At 49.2% G+C, this 24,891-nt stretch overlaps 1 long non-coding RNA gene across 1 annotated transcript in view; it reads left to right on the forward strand.

Annotated features, from left to right (window-relative positions):
- Positions 1–24,891, forward strand: part of LOC121030447 (uncharacterized) — a 78,840-nt gene that overhangs the window by 1,859 nt on the left and 52,090 nt on the right. Inside the window, exon 2 of the long non-coding RNA XR_005790203.1 lies at positions 14,642–14,846. This is a non-coding gene — a long non-coding RNA (uncharacterized LOC121030447). The remainder of the gene's footprint in view (positions 1–14,641; positions 14,847–24,891) is intronic.

Genomic DNA, 24,891 nt, shown 5'->3' on the forward strand with positions numbered 1-24,891 from the left:
CAGGAGAGAACCGGGAGACCCTTGGGCCACTTCCTGGCCCCATTCACATTCACATTTCAGCCTTACACCAGCCTTTGTGACCTTCTCCATGCTTGGTCAAGTGGCTCTGTCCATCATGATGGCTCTCTGCCCACGGTTTTATTTTGGTACATATGCACAGCCCCAGAAGGCAAGTCCTTCTGGAAAGGGTGGGTCATTTTAGAAATGGATCCAGAGCTTTTTAACCTTCGATATACAAACCTCACCTGGCGACCTGGTGGTTGTGTCCTCCGTAATCAGGGATCCTTTGGTCATTTCACAATGGACAGTTGGAAGGAAGTATAATGGCCTCCAGGAGAAAAGTGACAGAGGGTCCTTATTCTTTGGAGACAGAGCAGGAAAGTTTGAAGAGGGAAAAGTATAAGCTTCTCCAAGGAGAATTTCCCGAAGTTCAGGCTTAAATTCCTTTGTGACACTGTGTTATTAACTCCAACACAGTGGCGTCTCCACATTCCGGCCATCCCACACTGGGAGCCCCTCTAACACAAAACCTATTGTTTGGGGGGGGGGGTGTGGATAACCGGGAGGGGCCAGCCCCTCTTCCTCTCACCTTACAAGGCTCACAGGTTGCAGGGAAAGCAAAAGTGGGGCTTTTGTTTCAGAGGGGGCCTGTGGTTTTTGTTTGTTTGTTTTTGTTTTTGTTGTTTGTTTTTTTGTTTTGTTTTGTTTTGTTTTTCATGTTTTAAGAAGATAGCCCTTGGAAGTGTGAGAGTGAGATTTGCCCTCTGGTATCAGTGGACCAGGCTGAAAACAATGTAGTTTCCCTTATTATACAGTTAGTGAGTTGTCGACAGCTTGCAAGGGAGTCAGGCCTATGTAGGTGCCTTTTCTGCCCTTGATAGAGGATGATACACCACAGAGGTCCTCAGTGGCGAAGAGGGGCAGTTGGAAATGGATTTTGGGAGTCAGGTCACCCCACAGAGCCTGGGAGCTTCTGCTGATGCAGTGAAGGAAAGTGGGGCTCCCTAGGTGGGGCAGGAGGCGGGGTGCCACTTGAAGTGTATGTGAACGCACAGCACTGAGTCAGGAAAGGAGGAAAGTGGGCTTGCGGCTTGCATGAACAGTTGCCAACTTTCATTAATTACTCAGTCACTTCAATGCGAAAGCAAATACCAAAATGCTCTGCTGCCTGCCCATTCTGGATTAATGGCTTGCAAAATTAGGTGAGGAGGGGGGCCAAAGAGAGAGTTGAGGTGTTGAGGGGTATTCAAACCTTCTTTCAAATCTAGAGGGCTTTTTGGGTTGTTTTGGTTTCCCCCCTGCCCCCCTCCCCCCGCCCCCCCCCCCCACCACCACCCCAGAAAATGCCTGAGGTGGTGGTCAGTAAACTGAAAACTTAAAACACGAGGTATTCCTTTTTTTTTTTTTTTTTTCAACGTTTAATTTTGGGACAGAGAGAGACAGAGCATGAACGGGGGAGGGGCAGAGAGAGAGGGAGACACAGAATCGGAAACAGGCTCCAGGCTCTGAGCCATCAGCCCACAGCCCGACGCGGGGCTCGAACTCCCGGACCGCGAGATCGTGACCTGGCTGAAGTCGGACGCTTAACCGACTGCGCCACCCAGGCGCCCCATGAGGTATTCCTTAGTGAACAGAGGTTGGAGGCTAATGATGACAAACATCAGAAGGAAAACCTTCTGCTGTGTCCTGATCAATTATTCAGTCACTTGGCCTGGCCTAAACTGAACATCTGGGGTGCAACAAAGTGGGCACCAGCGGGAAGGATTTCTCACGGTCCAGGTGCCTGTGGTGTGGTGTAGCCCAGATTTTCAGATTAGCCAAATGGGCTCCTGAAGGCTATGCCCAGGTGTTTGGCGTAGGGCAAAACATAACCGGAGCCCATCTCTTAACTTTAGCGACGTCAGAGACAATCCCTCTGGGACCTTTTTTGGTGGGTTAACTTAGCTGAACTTATGATCCGTAGAATAAAAAACAAAAGTCAGGTTAAGGTGCACCTGGCCTTCGTTTGTTATGTCCGTAGCTTCAGGAAAAGAAAAGATTGCTTCCCTAGTTCAGCCACACAGCATGTGTTGAGATGAGTGGAATATACCATGGATTTACAGAATTTAGAGGTTAGGTGTGCTTTTCCTTGATACTTCTCCTTGTCCTTGTATTTGCTTTTTGCTGCTACGTGTGCCTCCATTTCAGATGGGTCTTTCTGGGGATGGCGTTGGCACAGAGCGATCTCAAGTGTGGCCTTGGGTCTGGAACTGGGCATTTAGGGCTGGGCTGCAGGGTGACACTGCGTGCTGGTTGTCAAGGGAAGTGGCTGAAGCCGGAGGGGCATGAGTGAGATGGCCCCAGGGCTAGTTTCGGTAACATTCAGGAAAATACTTTCTGCATCGGAAGCGCCGCATTTCTGAATGGGCAAAGCGTGGGCAGAAATTTGAAACGTCTTACTGGGGCCATTTTGTGTGCAACAGCTTGCGGTGAGCTCACCATTGCAGGCCTTGTCCTGGAAGTTTACATTCTTGGAATTCTGGTGCTCTCTCTTGGATTCTTTTAGGCACAGTCTATACATGTAAACTGGTTTGAGTAAAAACGACACGGTGAAATGGGAGTTGGTTGAAGCCAAACAAACAGCAATGTGGCTCTTTAAACTGCTTTCCTCACCTTGCCCAGACCAGACTGTGGATGGAGAGCAGGCCTGTGGCCTGGCTTCCCTCAAAGTGTACCGCGTGCCCCCAACTTCCTGGAGTTTCACAGGGTGTAGGAAGGGGACAGATTGAGGTGGGGGCGGGGGGAGGGACTGGCACTCCAGAACTAATTCCCTTTTGAAATCAAGTGAATTTACCCCTAGCAAATACCTTTCATAAAGTTGGAGGATGTTGAACCCCAGGGGGAGGAGTCAAGAGGGGGCCTTTGAACTGAAAGGTGACTCATGTCTCATTGGTGTTCAGGTTTGGAACTCAAATCCTAGGCCCGTGTGTGTGTATGTGTGTTTCCTCCGAGAGGTTATGGTACCTACATAGAGGCTGCACTTGAACTGCTACAACTTAAAGGAAAACTTCCTTTTTTCTTCTTATTAATTTCTACAGTTAAAGACCTTTATAAAAGAAAGAGATGGTTCTGTGTATTTTTCCTTGGGAACCCTAGATAGTGTGATGCCAGCCTCTCTGTGGGGCCAAGAATTTAATTTGCACAGAGGTGGGATGCCAATGACCAAACAGAGTCAGTTCCAGAACCACTGCGGTCAAGACGGAAAGAGCCTCCTCGGATGATCTGCCTCCTTATCTTTGGCATCAGGACAAATGGGTCATCACAGTCTCTGCACTGTTTTTCTAAACTTACTTAGAATCTCATCTCTGGCATTCCAACAGGCAGATGCCAGAGCGAAAAGGGAAGTTTAGGCCACGGTTTGTCCGTCGAATCTGTTGTTGCTTTATTTTCCTGTGTGGGAGGGAGTGGAGAGATTACAGGGGGAGAGGATTTCTGGGCATCTTTCACGGTAGACCTAAGGCTGCTCTTTTTTTAAAAAATGGAGTTTGCCATTTAATAAATAAAACTGCACATGTCAATCTGGGAAATGTGACGTGTATTTGAGTGGATAAAAGATTCATGAGGTACCAAGTCAGGGGACGGGTTGGATGCAGTTTCCTTCCATTTCTAGAGTCATGTTGTGAAGAAGGCAGGTCCCTCCCCACAGGTAACTCCGGGCAGAGGCCTTCATGAGGGGGAGGAGCCAGCCAGACTCCTGGGCCGGGGGTCATTTTTGTCCTCCAAGTGCCTGTCCTTACCCCCCAGCTGAAGTGGTAGGAAATGCCGACAATGACTTTATGGGGAAAGGAGCGGGGGGGTGCCCTTGAGCTTTGGGCACTCCATTTGGACTGTTTTCTTTCTATCACTCCGTGTGTCTGAATGGTGGGAGCTTTCTCTCTGGAAGAGAATTATTTCCGTGCACAATTGTCCGTCTTGCTCGGAAAGTTATGGCTGCCCTATAAAAGGGGACTGCCGGTCTCCCTTTGTCCTAGGTTGGGAAGGCCTCCTGGTCAATAAATACATATTAATCATGTAAAAGGATTGACATGCAAATAAAGGACACCATTGACAAACCCTGGATGGCAGAGGAGAAGCCCTCTGCAGCTGTGGTCCTGGCCGGAGGAAGTCAGGGCCGCACCAGGCTCTCAGTTGGGTGTTTTCTAGAGGGTTAAACACCCTTTTCCGATAATTATGTGAAAGAGTTAATTGAACTGGAGATCGCTCTAGGATCTTTTGCTGGCATCCTTCTTAGCTCTGCCAGATCTCCAAGTTTTTTGGTTGTGTTTCATTTTTGTTTTTGTTTTTGAATTTACGTCTGGCAGTAGGCAGGCCACCCTTTGGATCGCTGTGTCTCTGGGCCCAACTGGAAGTCTCCGAAGGTACTTTGTTCTTCTGATCAAAGAAAAGTTGAACCAAACAGAGAAGCGGTTAAAAGCTTTGCTGAATTTTTTGAGGAATGCTTGATATTTACAGGAATAATTATTAGTTGCCATTATGAATTACTGCTTATGAAATAGCGTGCTTTACATTGCTGGAGATTTCTTTACAGAGCAAAAAAGACACTACAAAATAACCTCGGTATAGGCAGGACTAAGCTTTGATCCGTATTCTTCAGTGTGCATGACACCTGTGGGCATGTTACAGTCCACAGTGAGTTTTTGGAGACATATGACCACTGAAGACTATGACTTGGTGTCAGGATACATACAGAAAATCTTTTGCTGTAACAACAGAACAAAATACAGTGTTATATACGCCTCGCAGAGCTTTGAGGTGCATCTAATTGCTTTATCCGTTATGAATTATTAGAATATAAGAAACTATCTTAACTCCTCTGGTAGACTAAGTTATGATATATACTGAAATAGAAGTGAAAAGCGTTTGAGGAAATGCATGGTCTAACTTTGATTTTTCCTCCTTGAGGGGTGCGGGATGTGTGAGAGGTAGACAATTGGAATTTACATGAGTTAGGCTCAGAGTTATGCCCATAGGCACTTGTCAGCCAAACTGCATGCATTCAGGAACTTTGAAATTGGACCACGAAACAAATTGTAATGATATTCCTGCTCAGGCCATAGGTGTCAAAGTAGGCCTTGGTTTGCTAAAGACTATGGATGTCTGGGGGTCCCGGCAGGTCAGGCCCTGGGAAGAGTCACTGGGGAGGCACGCGCGTGGGCCTGGCTGCTGTCTCTTTTGTGGTCTGTGTCTAGTCTTATCTAATGATCTGCAACTGAGTAACAGATCTAGGCACACCAACTGGAGGAAACAAGTGGGGATATAAATGGTCTTGCTCTCCTGGTAAGGAGCACGAACCTGCATGTCTCATGGATTAAATGTATCTGAGGATGTCGCAGGGCAGGGCAGGACCCAGCTCTTTCTGTGTTTGAGGGCTATATTAGCACTGACCAAGATATGCACTTGTCAAAACATTTGCATTTTCCTTTAAAGTAAATTCATGAAAATGTGTTTCGATGGGGCTGGCTGGTTCTGAAAATCCACACTCGGTTTAAAAGCAAGCACTAAGTCTCCTCAGTTCTCGCTATGGACGTATGATGCTGAATGCGCTTTGCTAATGTTTGTCTAGATTCTGGAAGAATCAAATGTTACCTAGAATTCGAACCTAGCAAACATGTTGTCTGTTGAATTACTGCGCGTGCCTGTGTGTTTGTGTGTGTATGTCAAGGAGAAAAGTAGCTACCGCCGGAGATAAATTATTTAACATGATTTTTCCTGTATTGTGGAGAGCCAGGCTGAGCCTCATTTTTTGGATTATGATTTGTATTATGAAATGCTTATCAAATGTTTTCCAAAGATTAGTTTAATTTTAATTAAATAAACCTTTCTCAAGAGGAGGCTCCCAACTATTTCTTGTACCCAGAGGCTAACGTACTTGTTGGTTTTAATTATTTTCTGCTGTTACCCAAACTGCTTTGGGTACTCCTGCCCAATTAAATCAAAGGCGCAGGTTCCTTATACACAATATGTTTAATATTTAATTTTAATTAAATTAATTAAATTGTTTATTTAATTTTATGTGCATTATTGTGCGCAGAATGATGCAAAATTCATGATAGTAAGAATCAGGGTAGGGAGGTGAGTCGGAGAGAGCTTTCGCACAAGCTAATTACCGAGCTTCAAGGAAACTTCCCCATCATTTCCAGGGAAACACGCTTCCAGAACCTGAACTTGCTCTCACAGCGGTCCACGACCGGCAGCCCCCTCAGATGCGGGTTTGTTGGCCTCTTTCACCCTGAGCTCGCCTTACACTTGGAAGCGGCCACAGCTGCTCGCGGAGGCAAGGCTACGTGCGGGCATGTACACGCTCACGCCGTTGCCACAGCTCACGCTCCAGTGACATTTCCTACGCTGCCGAACCGGGAGCCGCCAGCGCAGCGCTCCTGGAAAGGACCAGTTTCTCCCAAAGACGCAGGCAGAAACTTCCAGTAATGTCTTCCCACTCAGGAAGGGCCCGTCCTCCTGGCTCTGCGTGGCCGGATCCGGGCCAGTGCTTATAAATGCGGAGGCTTGGCAGAGGGCTCCCCTTAAGATGGGGAAGCAGTTCCTTTCGGGGAGGGGGCCGTTGGCTTGGCTCCGTTTCCATTACGGTTTGCATCTTTAGGGCACAGTTTTGTGTGTGTGTGTGTGTGTTTTTTTTTTTTTTTTTTTGCCTGAGTGTTTTCGTCTGCACTGTAAGAGGCTCAGCTGTCTCCCACTAGGGTGTTTCGTTCCCGGGAAATCTGTTTTCACAGACATAGGAAATAGACACCCCAGATTTCTCTCATCTGAGTTGGGTCTAAACCAAGGGGCCCTGGAATAAAAGGTCTGAAGTGCCTAGGTGAATGCAGCCCGCTGAATTTTGAGGCATTTTATTATCTCTCTTCCCGATGTTCCTGACTTACGAATAATGACATTATCACCATCGTGGCCGGGCACTGGGGGCACCTGGGCCAGATTTTCCAAACTTGACCTCGTGAAGTGACGCACTCGCTAAACGCCTTTTTACTTCAGGGTTTTGCACATCTGGGCCACGGGTGACCACATTTACACAATTCATCACGCTATACATTTTTTCTGGGGGGGGGGGGGGGGACTGTTTCTTTCCTGGAGTCTAATGCTTGGGAGAAAAAAAAAAAGGAGAGGAAAAAACAAACGGAAAGGAGGAAGAAAGACAGTGAGAAGGGAAAAAGAGAGAGAATTGGTGCCCTTAGGTGAAGTTCTTTCTGTTCCTACCAGCCACCTTACTTGAGGACGGGGTGCTAAAAATAAACTCTCTTTCTCTTTGCTGTTGTTGTTTCTTTGCCTTTTTCCCCCTAAGGCTGGTTTTGTTTCAGTAGATTAAATATTATCATAAAAGTAGCTGATGATGCAGTAAATTAAAAATCAGGTTGTGGAATATTTTGCAAAAGCCTTATTATATCTACGGCACTTACCCAGTGGAGGCAGGCACTCGTGTTAAACCCAAAACGTTTGTCAGGATGAATTTCTGCCTCACGTAAGGGTTCGGGAAGGACGGCGAAGCACAATTAGCCCGAATGGAAAACAAAAGTGGACAAAAGAATAAACAAAGTAAAAAGTGAGTTTAGAAGGAAATTAGCATTGGCTCCCTGTGTGTAGAAAAAATAACTTCCTCACTCTCGCTTTATGCTGCACATCTGTAAGCTTAAAACCATTTGTAGTATAAAACACACACCTTGCGTAGTTGCAAGAAATGTATCTGAGGACAGATGCAATCGAATTTGTGAGACACTGCTGTGTCACCACGTTTAGCATCAAATTATGAATTAAACAAGAAGAATGAATAACAAATTAGGATTCGCCTAAGCTTAGCTTTGTGCAGTGGGACAATGAAAATTTATTTGAATTCTATTCCTTGATGAGGTTACAGATTTTCTCCCCACAGAAGATACCCATTAATGCTGTGGAGACAATTATTGGAAGTTCATCTTCTGTGCACATTTTAGAAACCTTTTCATGGAAGCAGGAAACTCCTGTGCAGATTTCGATTTTTAGAAAACCCCCTGTCCTATGTAACTTTTCCTTTGCAACTCCCAATGGAGGAATGATTTGTTAGAAATATTTTGAAGATGATATCAGAAATAGCAATGCTGAGTTGCGTTGTGTGTGTGTGTGCGCGTGCTTTTTTTTGTTGTTGTTTGTTTTGTTTTGCTAACGTGTAAGAACAACAATTGTTAAAGATTTGGGCTCTTAAGAGCACTACAACAGGCTAAGAAGTGAGAGGCTTCTTACATCTGGACTGTTTGTGAAAGAAAGAAAGAAAGAAAGAAAGAAAGAAAGAAAGAAAGAAAATGAGAGAGAAAGGAAGAGCAAGGAAGAAGGAAGGAAGGAAAGAAAGAAAGAAAGAAAGAAAGAGAGGAGGGAGGAAGGAAGGAAGGGAGGGAGGGAAGCAAGTGAGAAAGAAAGAAAGAAAGAAAGAGAAAGAAAAGAAAAAAGAAAAGAAAAAAGAGAAAAGAAAGAAAAGAAAAGAAAAGAAAGAAAAAAGAAAAGAGAGGAAGAAAGGAAGAACGCTAATTTCCAAAGCCAACTGCACTTTTAGAAGTACAGTCAACTGTTCTCCTCACCTAACTGGAACCGGGAAATAATGTGTTGTGACCCTGGCTAATGCCTTCACCACATGCTGAAATTGGGGCGAAGAAAGGAAAGGTGGCTGGAATGCTCACAAGGGAGCAGACAAGCAGACAAGTTAGATATAGTGGGAGCCATTTCTTGTGTTGCTGGATGTGAGAAAACTTTTCAAGCTCTTAATGTAACCCATATGCATCATCATCCCAGGCTTATTAAAGAGGCTAAATAGATAGACGTATAAAATAGACATAAAAATATCACCTGGACACATACTGAGAGTATTTGGGGAAATTAAAGCATAACCCAGTATGACTGCTGGTTATTTGCTACAGAAGCGTATGTTATACCTAAGTGATGTCACCTTAAATTTCTCAAGCAGCTTTGTGTCTTTGAAGAGTTTGAGGGTTACAGGAAAGTGGTGGAGACTGTTGCCTATTTTTACGATTATTGTAACAGTTACAGGTTTTCAGCTGAGTTCATTCTCCAGAGCAGGAAGGCTTCCTTCTTTCGGAGGCTGGATTTGATGCAGTTTGGGTAGTTTCATTACGGCTCCTGTCTCCCTGGAAGCAGACACACGGGGCTTCACACACAAGATGAGCTTAGAAAATAAAATCACAGTTAAGGGTATGCAAATAGCGGGTTGCTTAAACAAAATAGCTAGGTTTAGTCAGAGGAACAGCTCTGATGGATTGTTTTCAAGTAGGTGTCTCTGTGGTTTCACCTCGCCTCCCTTCCAGCCTGTCTGCGTCTAGAGACGCAGTCCCTGCCGGCTTGCTGGGTCCTGCTCGCTGTCACCTTTGAGATCTGACAAAAAACTGGGCCAAACCTGATGCTCCCCTCTTTCCGCCCTTCCCTTCCAAGTCCAAAGCTTGTCCAGTGCCCTTGCCCTAGTATTTCTGCTCTGGGGCCTTGAGCCGTAAGTAGTTCACATAATATGTTAGTTTTTGTCTCTTAATTTCAAAAGTTGGGAGCTAGGGAGGTGGTGTGTGTGTGTGTGTATGTGTGTGTGTGTGTGTGTGTGTGTGTTTGGTGTAACCCGTCTTGGAAATCAATCACCAAAGTGACTTCTCAGAGGTCTTACAAATCTCGTATTGGCTCCCTCCTCCTGCTGACCCCCCTCGCCCTCTCCCTGCCTCCACCCCAACGTGCTAATCACATTCAGGCCAAAGGCAGGACTGGGCTACCTGGCTGCAGCCCAGAGGACATTTTATTTTATTTACAGATGAGCTGTTAACCCCTGAAATATGGATTCATCTGGAAGCTGAGACACAAGGAAGGCTAGCCTGCTCGGGAAATTTTAGCCCAGAGCTGCAGTAGTACTCACCTTAATTAGCTGTGTCATTCAGAACAGAGCCGACAGGCCAGCAGGCCCGGCAGGAGGGGGGCCGCCTGGCCCCCTCCCAGCCTTGCCACCCGAGGGGACGTGCAAACATGTGTGCAGCCCAGGGCCTGGCCTCAGAGTGGATTCCACTCCAGGCTCTGATGGGATCTCTGCTTTCTTTCACCAAGTGGGTTCCAAGGCGATGATCTCACGCCTGGGTTTATACACTTTTGTGTGTATTTCTAAATGACGGTTGACCTCTTTGAAGCAATGACTTCGCAGGGACACGCCCTTCTTCCCACAATACTGTAACTACACATGATCTGTGAAGAGCCTCTCTTTCAGAACTACCTTTATGACTTAGTTTACAAATCACATATTAATACACATGCCCTGTCACAGACACATAAAAGCGGTCTTGTGATTTTATATCCAAACCTCACTCTTGCTCAAAATGGCATTTCCCAGTGTGGTCACTCACCTATTCATCAGACTTGGCTCGAAAGGGCTTTCGACTCTTTCCCAAATTCGGATCTGCCTTGAAGCAAGAAACTTCTCTACCACGGGGGATTTCCAACACACTTCCTGAAGCGTTCTTAGGGGTTTTAGGCACGGCAGTATATTTGGAAGAAACTTACGCGTCCCTGGGTGTCTCTTGGAAGGCGACAGAGCACGCTTTGGATATGAAAGTTGCGCGTTGGTGCGAATTCCGTTCTCAAAACAACTTAGCCAGTACATCTGCCGTCCTGCACCCCACCTCGCCACACCAAGCCAGCCCGGACCTTGCTCCTCTGGTCGCTGGAGAAGTAGTGAATATTTGTTTGAATTTCAAGCAAGGTAGGGTGGCAGGTTCCTCAGATGCAAATCAAATGGCCTGGTTTTAAGGGCACGGTGAAATGGGAGAACCTGGCAGTGCTATGTCTTGTAGCAAACTCTTTACTTGCATTTTTAAGACTTTCCTCCCCATGATATATAGATGTGCAGATAACAGGGATGTATAAAAATTCATTAGCCATGAAGCAAGTTCTGAGAATATCTCGCTGATGACAGAAGACCTAATCCTCAGCAAGCATGGTTTTTTTTTTTTTTGTTTCCAAGCGTTTCTTACGTCTATATGTTAAATCTCTATATTTTTATGTAATATGTATATATTTTATGCAACCTCAGGATGCCGCACCCTTTCTCCTACAAGCAAGGACTCTGGAAGAGGGCTAATGAGGAGGGCAGTAGAATACACCCTGGGGGGGGGGGGGTCTGAGCACGGGGCATTGGTAAAGCAAGGACTCCTCAAACAATTTGGGGGGAGGTGATCTGATATTTGACATTTCCTTCTACCTAAATTTCTGGGTAGGGCTGTTATATCTTGAATTGCATTTGTGGGCACTCTAAACCAGCCAGCGCATGATGGAACCCTAGGCCGCGTGCGCGGGAGGAGGAGCCCAGAGTCAAAGCCCCAGGAGGGGAGGGGCGTGCGTGCTTGCGTGCCTGCCTTCGTGGAGGGGCTGAGGCGGGGCTTCACCCCTCCAGTGGGGTGTAGCGTGGGGTAACTTGTCTGGCAGTCTTGAGCACCATCCCTGGGAAGCTAGGCTGCTCTTTTCAGCACAGGATGCTGTGGCCAGCTTTTGCCACCGGCGGTGTGATCTTAACTAGGACCTTTGTCATCTCTGGATGTGAGCCCATCATTTGCAAGATAAACTGATCAGATTAGCTGAGCAGCACCGCCTACTTGAGGTCCTTGACAGGAGGGTCCTGGGGAGGAAGGACCTATGTTTTCAGGCGAGGGCTGGAAGGACCTCTGTACTCTGCTGGCTAAGGCTGCCCTTGCCGACCACACTTGACCTTTCCCTGCTTTGGGCTGGAGGAATAGGAGTTCGTTGTGCTCATGGATGCTGTTTCATGCTGACCAGGAGCTCTGGCTGGCAGTTATACGTGTGTTTGATTAAGAAAAATGGGACAGTGATGGTTCTGTTGTTTAATAAATATTTAAAAGCCAATAACATTTGTAAGATACCTGGCATACGTTGGTCCTTCGTAAGCAATGGTCATCATTATTATTAATATTATAACTTGTGGGGTCGGCAAGAGCTCCTAAAAGGTAGACCATAGCAGGGACATTCATGGCGAGATGATTGGGAGCCCAGGTGGGGCTGCTTTCCATACCTTTCCAGGAAATAATACAGTCTTGGGTTCTGCTGGGTGCAAACTCCTGGTGCAGGAGGATAGGGTGGGCATGTGGGGCCACTAAACCCCGGGGAGCAGAGGCTCCAGCCCGGTTTCACCTAGAGCCCACCCTTCTCCTAACTCCTTCTTAGCCCTGAGCTGGCCCCAGACTGCTGGGGGCACCGGCAGCCCAGCTCTGGTGGGCAGAGTCTTGAGTTTGGACCTCAACAGCCTAAGAGTCCAGCTGCTTGACCGTTTGCTAACTGTGGGTCATGTACTCTGATGAGAATAGGGATGGGGTTCGGGAGGGACGTGAGACTTAAAAAAATTTTTTTAAATGTTTATTTATTTTTGAGAGAGAAAGGAACAGAGCGTGAGCAGGGGAGGGGCAGAGAGAGGGGGAGACACAGAATCCGAAACAGGCTCCAGGCTCTGAGCTGTCAGCACAGAGCCCGACGTGGAGCTCAAACCCACACACCGAGAGATCATGACCTGAGTGGAAGTCGGACACTTAACCGATGGAGCCACCCAGGTGCCCCTGAGACGTGAGACTTAAAAGGGATGGGTTTCTTCCTCATTGAGGAGGTACCTCATGACAAGGTAATGCAATTCAGGATCCAACTGCAAGGTTGCTTTCATAGAATTTTATGCCATACGTCATAATAAGAACAACAATTTACTGACCGTTTCCTATTTGCCAAACACTCTCTGGGATATTCACATATATATTCTCTCACTGAGTTTTAATTTTTATTTTTTCTCATAGAGTTTTTAGAATAGCCCTGTAGGGTGTACCAGTATTTCCCTTTGATAATTTTGGGCACTGATGCTCAGAAAGGTTAAGCAACTTGCCCAAGATTGCACAGCTAGGAGGTGGTAGGCCTGGGACTTAAAGCCCATGCTCTTTCTATTTATTTATTTATTTATTTATTTATTTATTTATTTATTTTTGAGAAAGAGAGAGAGAGAGAGAGCATAAGTGGGGGAGGGGCAGAGAGAGAGGGGGGACAGAGGATCCAAGGTGGGCTCTGCACTGACATCAGTGTGCCCGATGTGGGGCTTGAACTCATGAACTGCGAGATCATGACCTGAGCCGAGGTTGGAACTGAGCCACTCAGGTGCCCCAAAGCCCACGCTCTGTCTAAGTATTCAAGACTTGCTGCAATCTGATGAAATAACCTACAATATGAAAAAGACAAACATTAGCGAGTTTCTGGAGTCATAGAGTGAAAGTTAATCCAGAAATGCTTCCAGGAAAAAGAGAGTTTCGAATTGGCTATTGGAGGAGAGAGGGTGCAGGAAGCAGGGGACGGAAGGGTAGGTTGTGGACTGAGCTAGGGGCAGCATGTGTACAGGAGAGAGACAAGAGCTGGAATGCTGGTTCTGGGGTGATGGTGGAAGGCTGACCTGCTCTGAGGGTCAGGTTGAGAGTGATGCCAGCATGGTTGCCGCTCTGGGGACAGGTGACATGGTTGGACATCTGTTTCTTTCCCAAGCCTTTGGCTCTGTCTCTCTGGCTACTAGGGACCTCTCTGCCCACTGGTGGCAAGGGGTCTCTGGCACTCCTGCTCTGTGGACAACAGTCAGATTCCAGGAAAAATTGGCAGAGGATTTACTTTCCTGCTCCCACCCCTCCTCCCGTCCTCCCTTTCTTCCTCCTCCCTTTTTCCTTCCTTCTCCTCTCTCCCTCCTAATATTTACTTTTTATTTATTTAAAATTTTTTAAACGTTTATTTATTTTTGAGACAGAGAGAAACAGAGCGTGAATGGGGGAAGGTCAGAGAGAGAGGGAGACACAGAATCGGAAACAGGCTCCAGGCTCCGAGCGGTCAGCGCAGAGCCCGACGCGGGGCTCGAACTCACGGACCGCGAGATCGTGACCTGAGCCGAAGTCGGACGCTTAACCGACCGAGCCACCCAGGCGCCCCTAATATTTACTTTTTAAAACTAGCATTTAAGCAATAATAAAACTTAATTAAAAAATCATTCATAGCGTAGCTGTACCGCTCTACTCTGAGCCACCATTTTTCGCTTTTCTGCAACCCCTTCTGGCTCCTGTCCATTTGTTCGCATCATGTTGACAGTTGCAAACGTTGGCTAGAAACGATCTTTTATTTCATTCGACTTTGATATCAGAAACTTTTTTTCCTACATTGTCTTTGTGATCACAACATTATCAATGGTTGCCCATATCCCACCGGGCCCAGGGATGCCCCGATGGATAGAAGCCAGTCACCGTGGCTGCATTTCTAGTTGCCTCTTTTGAGGGGGCTCCTTTATAGCTGATCTTGGCAGTGAGGGACATGTGAGGTGGGCAGGGACTGGGGGAACAGAGCACAGAGGGGTTGGGCTGCCCGGGGAGGGGAATAGGACGGGCAGTAAGTTAACTGACCGATGTCTCGGGGGTATATGTGGCTGGTGGGAACCTGGAGAATGGGGTGTCGCTGCCGGGGTGGCTGATATTTATTTCTTGCAACCATTAGGAGGATTGAACGAGATCATGTGTGCAAAGTGTCTAGCATTCAATACACATTAGTGTTTTCTTCCCTTCTCCTTTAGGTGGTCTTGAGCAACTCGGAAAGGTTGCTGATGAAGACAGCTGTCTCTGTATAAGGAGGCCTTGGCTGTGGGCCTGGCGAAATGATGGTCGGCCCAGTCATTCAACAGATGCCTGTGGAACACCTGCTACGCTCCAGAATATGGGCTTGAATGAGACAGGCAACATGGACCCTACAGTCTAGTCTGAGATGCAACCAAACAACAGGTAAACACAAAGATAAGAATTTGCCATCACGTTAGTTCTAGAAAAGGATACCAGATGCTTAAACTGGGAGTTCACTGGTGGCAGGGTCTGGAGGGGCAGCTGGGCAGAAAGCAGGCGAGAGGTTTTTGTCTCCAAATGCATTTTTCTTGACTTGGGAGTTTATTTGGGTGTGTCTTTGGGAGTTTATTTGCGATGTTGATTTGGAATGAGCCGCTTAGGATTTTATGAGAGGAAGAAGCTAGTGTATGCTGTCCCCCAGAGCCCAGCCCCTAGCGCCAACTCCGTTGAGGGGATGATTAGTGTTTGAGCCAAGTTCTGCATGACGAGAGGGGACCAGCACGTGAGGTTCTGGGGGAAGAGGTGTGGGGCCAGGGCGAGCTCTCCGGGAGGTGTGGGGAGACGGGGCAGGGTGTGGTGAGGGAGGGCGTGGGGAAGCTGAGCGGGCAGGGCCTGCGGGTCAAGCCAGAGGCTGTTAGGGTTTGATTTCCAGTGCAGGGAGTCATGGGGGGCTCTCAGCCGAGCTGGGGTGCCCTGATCTGACTCAGGCTTTAGACGTTTACACGCTGTAAGATCTTTCAGATGAAGTGGTAAGTATGAACACAGCCCGAGGTGTGATCAGGTCTCTCTGGGAATGTCACCTGTGCCACGTCTTATTGGGTGAAATAGAATGTGAACTGGTGTAAGCAGACTACGAGCTGTGGCCGACAAGAGGCTCGGAAGAGACGCGGTAGTTGTGATGTTTTTGTGACCATGAGGCTAAGGGGAGACCTGGGGAGGTTTCTGGGAGAAGCCTGGGTGGGGGACAGCAAGTGACAGCGAGTGAGGCGTGGGGAAAAAGAATGCTGTGGCCATGGTGGTCTGGGGTCCTCTGGGCATTGGATGCCTGTCCTTTTCCTTCTGGTGTGGCTCCCCCGGTCAATGACCTGTGTCCGCGGACGTACCTTCTCCCGGGCCTCAGGCTCACGTACCTTCTCCCATGGCACTCGTGAACTTCCTTGGGTCCCCAGGGCCTGGCCACTGTTGCTTCTCTCGAGTCTTCTCCGTCCCTGCTTCCACCAGGAAGGGATGGATGCAAGAAGGCTCGCGTCTCCAGGGAACACTGGGAAATACGGTGGGATTGTTGTGATTCTTTTCTGATTCTCTCGGAGCGAGTGCACGGCTATCACCTCACCTGGGTACACACGTTCGGGCATTTCTGGTCACATCAGCTGGAGTGGCTTCTTGCCCGCGTACAGCTCCTCTTAGGTGTAGTACCAAACACATGAGCCCCATCCACCAGACCCTGGCTGCACGCACTTCTGCGCAGCCATATGCAACTCACCTCATCTGATGGATTCACATCCAAACGTTCAACACAAAAGGCTGCGCCAGCAGAAGATCTCTGGTCTCCTGCAGCCTCCCTCGGAGGCACAGTTCTGGGCACAATGCACCGCCCACCGGTCCCGACATGCAAATTCCATGGACAGGTGACTTTGAGAAGGTGGCTCGTGACCCCTTCGTGAGTCAGGAGACCGACCAGTTCGCTGGGTTGCAACTAACTTTCAAAAAAGGTGCAGTAGATAAATTTGAAACTAATAGGATGGAAAATAGGAGTCTGTTGGTCCTATGTAAGAAGGAGGAGCGTAATTTTGTGAGCTTTCTCCCCCCGGAAAGATAGGTGTGTGTGTGTCCTAGACTGCCGTGTAATTGTTTTTGTTTGTACTGTGACTTGTGGCAAAAAATGTTTGAAAAGCACCACGAAACCTTGTTTCTTAGTGTAGCACTGTGATGGGCGGTATAAGAAGCCCTTTCCCCTTCCGTGTCCTCCGGAAATGCTGGCTGGTGGGGAGCCTGAACCCTCGCGGAGCTGGGTGATGTGGCCTAGTTGTGGCCCTGACTCGGGGTGGCTGGAGGGGTGAGGCTGGCATTGTCTGGTGGGCTGGCCGAGGGAGGAGTCAGGAGATGCTTATAAACCTGAGTTGACAGGACCGGTGGGTGGGTTGGGGGGGGGGGGGGGGGGGCAAAAGGGGGGGCCCCCCCCGCCAAAAGCTGAGGCTCCGGGCAGGTTTGGGTGTGGGGTGACTGAGGCTGGGAATACAGGAAGAGGGCAGACTTGTCTTTTGTGAAGATCGAGAGTGAGATTTGTCACAAATGTATTGAGTTTGGGTGGCAGGGAGCCTTTTAGTTGGGCATGGCCGTGGCGGTCCTGGGAAGGGTCTGGGAGAGAGTATGGCTCAGAGGTGTAAGTTTGGGGTCTGTTGCAAAAGTGGGCTCGGGGGAGGGGGCCCACAGGGCCAAGAAGAGGCCCAGAGGAGAGTCCTGAGAAACACTGCTATGCAAGGGAGGACCAGAGGCAGGGACACCGTGATGGGGGCGAGGAGGAGGTCCTGGAAGCCACGGGACCGGGGCAAGTTCCAGGGAAGGGACACAGCCTGCTGTGTCCACTGAGCACAGGATCTAACCAAAGAGGAGATCTCAATCACCCAGAAAGCTACTAGGGATTGAACTTCATGCTGCTGGCTCAGTGGGCCAGTGAGCCTCAGACACCTGCCAGGACATCCCTCAACGTGACATCATCAAGAGCCAAAAAGGAAGAGAGTGAGGTGGGGGCAGGGTGGCGGGAGAACTGCCCTGTCAAGCTGGCAGCACCACTGGCCCCCCCTTCCGCTCGGCTGACGAGTGACACAGCCCCCTCCAGCAGCAAGGGACATCTGGAGGCATGAGTTATAACCCTGGCCATCAGGAGCTCCCCTCCCTCTCCATGGGCCTCACTTCCTGATCTCAAAATGAATGGGATACCACCAGAAAAATCTCTTCGATCTCTGCCTTCTCTAAAATTCTTTGAGGCCATCTGTGAAATGGGGTTAATCATCCTTGCCCTGCTTCCTTCACAGGCAGAACCCCTTTTGAGACTCGTCAAGAACCACCGAAGCAAGGGTGTTAAGATTATGGTTGTCCTTCTGGGTATTTACCCGAAGAAAAGGAATACACTAATTTGGAAAGAGACATGTGCCTCTATGCTTATCGCAGCATTAGGTACAATAGCCAAGACATGGAAACAGCCCAGGTGTCCATCGATAGATGAACGGATTAAACAAAGATGTGGTGTATGTATACAATGGAATATTACTCAGCCATAAAAAAGAATGAAATCTTGCCATGTGCAACAACATGGGTGGGCCTAGAGAGTATTACGCTAAACGAAACAAGACAGACACCACATGATCTCACTCAGAGTAGAATCTAAAAAAGAAAACAAACCGATAAGCAAACGAACCACAACAAGAAGTAGAAAGAGACTCATGACTACAGAGAACAAACTGATGGTTGCCAGAGGGGTGGGGCGTTGGGGTGCAGAAAAGAGGTGAAGGCGATTCAGAGATAGAAACTTGCAGTTATAAAATAAATAAGTCACCAGGATGAAAAGTGTGGCCTCGGGAATACCGTGAATAATACTGTGATAAGGGGCGCCTGAGTGGCTCAGTCGGTTAAGCGTCCGACTCTTGGTTTTGGCTCAGGTTGCGATCTCACCTTTCGTGAGACTGAGCCCCACGTCGGACTCTGCTGACAGCATGGAGCCTGCCTGGGATTCTCTCCCCACGCCCCTCCCTCCCTCACGCTATCTCTAAATAAATAGATAAAGAAACAATAAAAACGAATATTGTTGTAAGTTGGCATGCTGACAGATGGTAACTAGACTTACTGTGGCGACCATTTCATAAGGTATATAAGTGTTGAGGCATTATGTGATATGCCTGAACTAAGACTGTATATCACCCGCACTTCAGTTAGAAATTAAAAAAAAAAAAAAAGGATTATAGTGGTTAATAACTAGATTCAAACTCAGCAGCCTGATTTAGCCGGGTGATGGTTAAATCCCTCATTTCCTTTCTTTTTCCTCCCCATCTCCCCACCCCTTTGCCACTGTATTCTCAAACTTGTGCAGAGGGGTAATGGTACAAATTGGGGGATAGGAGGAACTGAGGCAGAAACCTGTTAACCTAGTGAGTAATTGTTGGGGGCCAACGGGGTTCAGCTCTCTGTTAGATGCTGTGGTTACCGTGGAGACCAGGATACAGGATTGGCCCCGAAGGCTCCCCATTGCTGGTGCCCAGCAGAACCACCCCTGCGGTGTTTCATTTTTTTTTTTTTTTTAACGTTTATTTATTTTTGAGACAGAGAGAGACAGAGCATGAACGGGGGAGGGTCAGAGAGAGGGAGACACAGAATCGGAAACAGGCTCCAGGCTCTGAGCTGTCAGCACAGAGCCCGACGCGGGGCTCAAACTCACAGAGCGCGAGATCATGACCTGAGCCGAAGTCGGCCGCTCAACCGACTGAGCCACGCAGGCACCCGGACCCCTGCGGCGTTTCCAACCCAGGTTCCACAGGTGGCCTGCCAGCCCCACCTATCTCAAAGCTTCAAGGAGGCGACCTTGGCGTGCGTCTGTTTAAAAAGCCCCATAGGGGATATAGTTGCACTTGGAAAGCTGAGGACCACCGAGAGGGAAGACAAGAAGTCGCTCCCTGAGATGGAGTGGGAAGTGCTAGAAGAAAGTGGGGTGGTGAGTACTGGGACAGAGTGCTAAGGAAATCCAGAGCGGGGGTGTGTGAACACGGATGCAGTCAGGGAAGACTTCCTGAAGGGGATGCTGTGCACGCTGAATTTTGAAGGACGTGAGAAGAGGGAGTGTCATGTGTGAAGGCATGGAAGCTTTAAGTGGATGGTCACAGGCTGCCTTAAAGTGCCTGCACATGAGGTGCACGGTCCGGGTTAGGGGTGTGCCTCATCGGCAAGCCCACGTGTGACCCTGAGAAAGTCTCTTTGCAGAGCCCTCCCTCTTCTCAAGTACTCAGGCCAGCTTCCATCACGAGGCTGAGTGTTTTAGCTAGGGAACCAGTTCCTGTTAATAATGGATTTATGCGAACAGGGGTAGCAACCTTATTAAGCCACACTAGGGTGAGAGGCGGGCTTTCCTCAGATTTCCCCAGGATCAGGCAAGAACGAGTGGGTTAATTTACCAAGCCCTCATTATGGGCAGGTCTGGTCTGCATTGTTGTTCGCTATTGCGAAATAAGTATTATTCTCACCATCTTAGCAGGTCAGAGAGGGGGAGTGATTTGCCTGACGTCACACAGCAAGTGAGTGGAGAGCCAGGACTTGGGTCTAATCCTACTTGGGCACACAGTGGGGTGGCTAAGAGTGTGGAAGCCAGGCTGCCCGGGCTTGAGTCCCTAATCCACGTTTCTGAGGGATCTTGGGGCAAGTTCCTTCAGCTCTGTGCCTCAGTTTCCTCATCTTTAAGAGGGCGAGGCTGACAGAGCCTTCCTGGTAGGGCTGTTATGAGGACTGAATGAACAGTGCCTGCTCCTTGCAGGTGCCCAGCAGGCTGCCTTGCTGGCCACGGTCATGCTCACCCCCCAAAGCTGGGCTCCTGCCTTGTCACACACAGGAAACAGGCACGAGCGCCTCAGATTTGGTGGTGCCAAGACTGACCCCCCAGCTCTGACATTCTGGAATGGATTTTTCTGGAAACCCAGCTGAGGTCCTGTGATAACGTGCCCGGAGGCAGGTGGATTATCCCTCTGAGCTTCCTGAGCACCCCGTTTGCGCAGCGTGGCGGAGGCACGTGCAGGGATAGCAGTCCTCCCTGCCGTCTGGGACGCTGTAGGGCTCGTGTCAGGAGGCCCGGCTGCCGTGGAGGGCCCTGTGGGAACTGTGGGCATAAAAGCAAACTGGGCTGTTGTGGAGAGGGTGCTGGCCTACCTGCTCCGGACGCAGACAGGATCAAACTCCGGGATCAAACTCCGGAAGCGGCAGATTTTCCGCAAGTGCTCAGCGTGCACAACCTCTTGCCGCAGTTTCTAAAGGGCCTGTGTGCAGGGGCGAACGCCGTGGCAGGGCGCGGGGCCGTCGGAGGCTGCCAGGGCATGGCTGGGGGGCAAGTGGAGGCCTGCCAAGTGGGACTGCAGCCCAGGCAGGGGGGCTGGGTGGAATTTCTGTGGAAATGAGCCCGACAGAGGCAGGTGGTGTGTGTGTGTATGTGTGTGTGTGTGTGTGTGTGTGTGTGTGTGTGAGCACACGCGTGCAACATGATGGCAACCCACACTCAGAAGGGTGCCTCCTGGAAGCCTCGTGAAGCTGCGTGAGAAGAAAGCCAGAGACAAAGGGCTGGAAGGAACAATGCCAGTGCAGATGGGCAGGAGTCCGAGCCCAGGGTTGGGGCCTGCCGCTTCCAAGACCCCCACCTCTGGGCCTGCTGGAGGTGGGAGGGGGCTGAGGGCCCAGGGCAGGATGGCGGTCAGGGCTGGGGCACTCCCGACCGGGCTTCTTCTATGCCATGGGAGAAGCAGAAGATACCGCCTGCTTCTCTCTTGTGGGTCGACTGGGGTGGAGAGTCGGGGCCGTTCTCTAGAAATGTGTCATTTGAACCCATTATGAAAGTCAAGGGGCTTCTGAAGTCGGCCCCGACCGTCCCAGCAGTGTGGGCACAATTATGATTTTAACTCAGCCAATTCAAAATAGCAACGGTTTCCTGCCAGGCCCTCTGGGAACCTGCATGTCTTCAGTGCCCACTGACATAGGAGAGGTGTTCAGGGAAGGGATATCGAAGAGGAATGCTAGTGCCGGGTTATCCAGGCGGGCTGAAGAGCATTCCGGACGCCACAAGGGGCACCGAACAGCTTAGCAGATGAAGGCCTCACCGCCAGGGTCCCAGCGCACCCCCAGACACCCAAACGCAGCCATGATGGTTTAACACGATCAGTAATGACAATGGCAGCAGCTACCATGTGTAAGCGTTTGCTATGCACAGAGCACTGTTCTAGGTGCTTTACGCATGTTATGTCATTTAACTGCTGTGAGAATATGAGGTGGGGCAATTATTAAGCCCCTTTTCCTAACAAGGAACTTGAGGCACCCGGAGTTCAAATTACGTGCGTGAGGTTCCAGGGTGAGTGCTGATCCTGCAGGGAGGAGAAGATGAACACCGTTTTGCAGCTGAGGAACACGAAGCCCAGAGAGACCAAGGTATCGAGGATCACTTAGACATGCGCGGAAACCCGCACTTGGCTGGCCAGTCCATGGGCACGCAGGGGCCTTGGCGTGGCCTGTGTAGACCCTCGACTGCATTCATGCTGTGTGTGAGCTGTTGCCTGAACCCAGGCTTTCTGACCTGAATCACAGGCATTTTCTGCTGGAGACCTCAGATACCCTGAGTCCCTGTAGCCCCCTGGTCCCCCCTGGGCTGCTGGCACCCTGACACATGCTCTGCCTGCCAGGAGCAGGTGTCCCCAGCCATTCAGCTCTCTCAACAGGTGCTCCCAGGCTGAGGACGGGGATTCCTTGGAGACCCCTGCGGTCTGGGCTCCACACAGCACAAGCCTCCACGTCCGAAGCAGCTTGACTAGCTGGGCATCCTCTTGCTGGACCCTATGAGGGGCTCAGACCTCATCGTGGCTTCTAAACATTTGGGGCCCAATGGATTCCACGATTCCATTGTTTAAGTAGCATGTTATTCAAAAGTTTAGTAAGACAACAGTGGCCCTGAGCTGGCTGAAGATGGAAAGTTCCCAGCAGCCTGTCAGCCAGCCTTGTCTGGACGCTGTGCCAGCCACGCCTCAGGGCCTCCTGGGTCCGTTGGAGCACATTTGAACCTCTGTGAAACAGGTGCTTTTGGATGTCCCATCTAACCCTAACACCGTGTCCTGTGGAGAAGCCTGAACATGCAGTACGGCTCTGTCTTTGGGGTCCAGGCCTGCTTCCTGTCTGTTTTGGGTAGCAGAGAAGGCTGGAAGTAGAGAGAAAGGGTAAAAGTCTTCTGTGTCCCTCTGGCCTTCATTCCACAAAGCAAGTGAGTGCACTTGTCAGTTTTATGCAAACAGACGTGTTTAATTTTTTTAAGTTTATTTATTTTTTGGGGTGGGGGGAAAGCCAGAGAGAGAGAGAGAGAGAGAGAGGGAGGGAATCCCAAGCAGGCCCCGTGCTGTCAGCACAGAGCCCGACGTGGGGCTCGATCTCAGGAACTGTGACATCACAACCTGAGCTGAGACCAAGAGTCAGAAGCTTAACGGACTGAGCCACCCAGGTGCCGCCAGACCGCGTTTTGGTCTCATGTCTTCTAGTTCCTAGCCGAGTGACCTTGGGTAAGTCATTCCACTTACGCAAGCCTATTGGGTTGGGGTCTGGCTCTGGCAGGCATGTGGTGTCAAGGGTGGACCCAGGCTTTGCTTCTGGCAAAATTGGGAGGTGAGCCAAGGTGCTGTGGGCTCCTCCTTCCATTCAGCTGCCCCTCTTCCCTCTGCTTCCCTTTGATGCCACAAACACAGCTGTCATTGCCGTGAAATTACCCAGCCCCATAGCTTGCCTTCTCAAGGTCACACACTCTTTGGGCCTCGAAAGGAGAGCGTCAGCAAGTCGGCTCCACGGAGCTCTTTTCCCAGACACGGCTGTGAATCTTGTGCACATTCTAGAACTCTACTGTGCTCTCCCAGCTGCCTGCACGGGGGGTGCCTGGGGGGCACCCGGCCTGCTCACCTCTCTGTCCTCAGCATCTATTCCCAGCCCAGGACATTTCAAACAGGCGATTTCAATGGAGCATTTGGGTATGATGGTCTTACTTATTTCTGATCCAAAAGAGTGATACTGAAGGTAGAAATGTCTGGCCAGCCCAGGGGCTATAAGAGAAGATTCCCTTTGGCAAAAGTCTTTGGCAAAGACCCTAATGCCCTTTAAATCATGTAAGTGTCTATGTGACCGGCCTTTGCTGTGAAGCCCGAGGGGGAGGGTTTGGGGTTTTGTTGGGGAGACACGTTTTTGACCTCAGAAAATGTCAGTTGAGGCTGTGGGTTAGGGCAGGGGGGAGAAAGGGACTTCTTATACCCACACCAGGACCTTCTCTGTGAGGCTGGAGAGGAATTCTCTGACTAGAGCAAGCCATTCTCGATGCCAGGGAAGGAGCTCTTTGTCTCCGTGGTAGCCAGAGAAGATGTAGGATGGATGCCAGGAAGAAATATAAATTTCCCAGGGGAGGACACAGACCAGCTAAAGGAAATCAGCATTTGTCTGGAAAACCATGATGGCGGTACCCAAGGCCAGTGCAGCTGCCGCTGTCCAGATCCTTTGGAGCATATCACTCGGCCCAACGCCCCCAAGTCTGTGTTGCGTATGTTATCCAGGGAATAAAATACATGTGTGTGTTTTCCTGCACGAGCACAGCTACTGCAGCGTGGGTCTAAATTGTAACTCCAAGAGCAGACTCAGCGGGCTTCGGGGACTATCCACGTGTAAGGTGACGCTTTGGAGGCGTTGGCAGGAAGGCTGAAGTTAAATGCTGTGTGCAGTAACTCAGATTCCCGTCTGCTTTGTGCTCTGGAGGCCAAAGAGGGTCGGGTCTGAATTCGTACACCACCCCGCTTGCCCGGGGGAGGTGCCAGTAGAGGCTTGCCCAAAAGGTGGGGGACAAGAATCTGCAGCCCAGCGTAGGCAAGCCCTTTTGCCAAGGGGAGGTCTCTGCCTCCAAGAGCAGTGCCCACTAGGAGAACGGACAGCAAGACCCTTGGCCCAGGGATATCTATTTCTCTGATTCGGACGCCAGAGCTCACCACGAGTTTCTATAGCATGTAGTCAAACCCCTTCATCCCACAGGCCAGGAAACCGATCTGGAGCTGTTGAATTACTGGCAATTGCAATTTCAGTGGTCATTTTAAACATCTCTGATTCCTTAGGGTAGTATCAGCATCCCCAAACACCACTGTATTTATTAAGTAACCCACAGTTTGGGACAGGGTTGAAACTAGAATCCAGGCTATATATATAATATATATAATATTAATATATATATAATATATATAATATATAATATTATACATTATATATTATATATAATATATAATTATAATATATATAATATTATGATATATAATATTATATATATATAAAAGACCTCTTAGGGAAAAAAAAAACTAATGCCATAAGCAAAATGAAATGAAAAACTGGGGGACATGTTTGCAGTTCATCATACCGGGAAAGAGTGAATTTCTTTAATATATAAGGAGCCATTATAAAT

The sequence above is a fragment of the Herpailurus yagouaroundi genome, unplaced genomic scaffold, assembly GCF_014898765.1.
Source record: "Herpailurus yagouaroundi ecotype Mexico unplaced genomic scaffold, PumYag 140, whole genome shotgun sequence".
NCBI classification, from domain to species: domain Eukaryota; kingdom Metazoa; phylum Chordata; class Mammalia; order Carnivora; family Felidae; genus Herpailurus; species Herpailurus yagouaroundi.